The sequence below is a fragment of the Papaver somniferum genome, chromosome 3, assembly GCF_003573695.1.
Source record: "Papaver somniferum cultivar HN1 chromosome 3, ASM357369v1, whole genome shotgun sequence".
Lineage (NCBI taxonomy): Eukaryota > Viridiplantae > Streptophyta > Magnoliopsida > Ranunculales > Papaveraceae > Papaver > Papaver somniferum.
This window is the reverse complement of record NC_039360.1, coordinates 65,173,573-65,177,703: the sequence shown is the minus strand read 5'-3', so window position 1 is coordinate 65,177,703 and position 4,131 is coordinate 65,173,573.

Genomic DNA, 4,131 nt, shown 5'->3' with positions numbered 1-4,131 from the left:
ACGTATTTTATAAAAACATGATATAACATGGATATGAAGCGGATAGTGACGAATAACCGGAAAACCAAAATCCTCTCCAAGTTAGGAGCAATACGAAGACCTCTTGCCGGATTCTCATGACACTGTGACTGAGAGTGTACAGATAGCCATATCAAAGGAAGCTGAAACAAATGAAAATATCGCAATGGTTGGATACTACCTGGAACATCTATAACTTGAAGGAACATTATTTAAGGGGGGGACCATATCTATGGAGTAATTGGAATGACAAGGAGGAATGCGAGGAATCGTAAAATTATACTGAACTTTCCTGTAATTTTACATCGTTTTCATGCACATCTTGATTTATGGGGGATTTTCTTGCTTTTATTATTTTGTTATTTAGACTTTTTTTTTTTACGTATTGTGTTTTTGGAGATCATATGTTGATCAACATGTAGCTGTTTTCAATTCCAAGGTTAAATGTTAGTGAATATTCCCCTTTTGGTTTCAGTTTGACATTATAATTGTATGCCTAGAAATTTTATAATCGTTGACATTATGACATGAGTTTAGAAGAAGAAAAAAAATGTACAAAATGGAGAGCACACTGACTACATTGTACATTTCAATTAACGTAGAGGATAGCATAAGACAACTTTTAAAGAATGTTCATAGCACACGAAATACATTGTACATGTTGATCGCCAAGTCTTTTAAAATGTTATCAACACAAGATGTGTATTTAGTGGTTTGAGATTGTACTGCTTAGCCGTTTGAATGAAAAAATGATTGTCATCAGTACTACAAAACTAGAACTTCTCGGGTAAGACTTAAAAATATTTCAAGCATAGCTCATCTGCAACGATATCATTTTCCCTGATAGACCTTATGGTTAATCTCCAATAATAAAAGGATTTTCACTTTGTTGAAAGTATGTTACACATAACTTACATTTACCGCCATTTCGAAGCCAACAATGACTGGATATTGAAAGAAACTGAGAAAGGAGAAATAAATCAATCAAATCAACCGTTAACAACTGAAACTGTGAAAACATATGTAACAAAATGTCTGTATTGAAGTAACTAGATATGCTCCTATAGCTATTGCTTATATTCCCTAGGGAAGGAAATGTGTTACTAGCATACCTTCTATGTTTTCTTTTAAACATGCTACTTGAAACGGATTTGATTTACCGGACATGTTTGCAACTCGAATTTTACTAGCACACAAACCTGGGATAAATTATTTAGCAACATCGAGGGATACATAACAGTCATATATACATAACAATTTAAAGTAATATTGTCTGGTTAATGAATGGATCATTTTCGTTGATTAATTTATACAAAATTAGTTGTTTATATATATGCATATTCTGTTAGAGCATAGCTCGTTCAACCTCGCATGCGTTGCTATATCAAGCATGTTTGTCAATGTTAGTGATCAAAACTATGAGTCTTGATTTCTAGTCTATTATAGCTAAGTCTCGGACTAGGATAGAAAAGTGTAGTTGAGCTCAAGGACTTCATGGCGATTCATCATACAACGACGAACATCTACTCAAGGAACCGTGGAACTTCATCAACAAAAAGGTATCTGGAGACTTGAACTTATCTATAACTCAAAACTCTATCTATTCTATCTCCTACTTCTTATGAGACAAAAAATCGTATGCTATATAGACTGGATCATATACATTTGACATTTCGAGTTGAGTATTCACTACTTATCTTTTTCTCGAAATCGTGTGTTGGTAAAGCGTTTCGCTTTGATCAAGTTTATATTCACCTAGTGACGAAAGTCATGAAAAGTTTCAATTACTTTGAGAATTGCTCTGACGTGAAACGGTCTATGAATAACGGCTATATAACGTCCTCTGAGAATGTCTCAATGATTTGAATGAGAGTTTAGATTACATTACCATGTATTACTTAATCCGAAGTTTTCGAACTTTGTTGATTGAGAGAAACCGGAGGAATTGGCTTTGCCAGGTCCGCGAACCCAGTCCGCGAACTCAGTCCGCAAACTGAGGGAAGTTTTCTTACCGATAATTTCTGCTGGGATTTTCCAAAAACTCGTTTGCGTGTTTAGTCCGCGAACTGGCGGAAGTCTCTTTGCCGAGATTTTCTGCTGAGTTTGGAAAACTCTGCCGGTTTCCTTAAATCCGCGAACTTGTTTGTGAGCTTAAGTGGTTATGATCTAAAGATGTGCTCTGAACATGAAACTTAAATTACTAAGGAATGCTTTATGCAAACCGTGGATATAAATTCATGAGCCGATTCATCGAATCGAATCATCTTTGTTTCAATTGTGTCTTGTGTAGTTACATAAGATCTCATAGCAATTGAACAACTCTCTAACTAGTTCATTTGAGTCAATTGAACTAGTTATGGTGAAGAAGAACTAGGTTAATATGAAATGCTCATATGGTTAACCTTTTGGGTTACTATGTTGAACCAACATACACGTACACGTTTGGGCATCGTTTTCACAAACCCAGTAAACGTCTGCCCAAGTGTGTGTGACAAGCTAAGTTTTCGATCTAACGGTTGAGAAATATTAGCTTGAATCTAAATCAGGTTTTCATCTAACGGTGAATATGGATTGCTTTGTAAGAAAGTACTAGAAAGACAAAAATGTTCTTGTCATTTTGTTTTGTTCATCATTTTCTAGTGATCCGTTATTCGTTAAAATTTGTTGTCTGAAGAAGTGCAGCTCGGACTTTCTAGAGAGAGGTAATTACTATTAGTACTCATTGTGTATATCATACAAGTGATAGTAAAGGTCGGACGTCTAAATTTTAGTGTGCATTTTCACCGCCATCCACATTACTGGAGTACATTTGGTACATTAATATTAAGAGGATTCAAATACATTTGGTAGATTAATACGAAGAGGGGTTCCGTCGCCAAATTTTTAAGTTAACTAGGGTGTATTTCATAAGCTTATGCATCTGTAAATAACTGGGTGTACAAACTGGTGCACATATAGAAAAATGAATACATAAGCCTCGGTTGCTATCGTTCTATTTTGTCATGCCATTCTTACATAATTTTGTTCATGACATTATTCTTTAGGAGTTATCGTTCTATTTTGTCAGAAGAGACATGTTTAATTTAAACAATTGCTTTAGTAGTTTGTGCACATTTTGTTTTTAATGTGTACATATTGTACACATGTTGATTATTTAGGTGTACATAGTTATGATGAATAAAGGATCACTAGAAAATGATGAACAAAACAAAATGACAAGAACATTTTTGTCTTTCTAGTACTTGCTTACTACTAGATGACGATTGCTACCCTTTATGTGATTAGCAGTGATCATTTCAATCCCTATACAGCTTCTGTAATGTATAGATTTTTTTCTTTTTCCATTTTCATGCAAACCGGAAAAAAAATCCATCCACAGCATACTCAATCACCATAATCCTCGTGTATAAACCTATAAAAAATAGAAACAATCCAAAAAACTTATTCGTGCACGGAATTTACAAACATAAACATACCCATCAGTAGTGTAATTATCACGGATGTTGTTGTACAAGTTGACATTAATGTAACTTGATTAGAAATTTCACATGAAGTTTATAATGGGAAATCCCAATGTCTCGCCACACATACCCAACCTTAAATTTCTTAGCAGGCTAAATTAACACTCCCAAGCAATTTGTAAGCATACATAGTCATATAGGTAAAACCACTTTAAAAAATTAACATCATGCAAATCATTAACCAATAATACCAAATTAAATCCATAATTATCAGGGACAAAAATGAAAGAATCCATTCGGTCATTTTTTACAAAAGCTCAATTTTTCAAAATGACACCATTAGGATACACAACAACTAGTGTCCAAAATGAAAGGATTTAAAAGGACCTAAGCTCCAAAAGTAGGAATGTCATTTAGAGGAATATATAATAGGGAATTCTTTCTCAGAAACATAATGCTCATGAAATTGAAATGATACAACTAGCGTCACAATTCAGCAATTCGTCATTTGTACTACACAACAACTGGTTTTACAACTCACTGTCACAAATGTATGAAAGATGAATCATAGAATTTATTGAAATTTTTTATATCAACTGAATTCTCAAATAGAAATCAAAAAAATAAACATATAATTAAATTAAAGATAAAC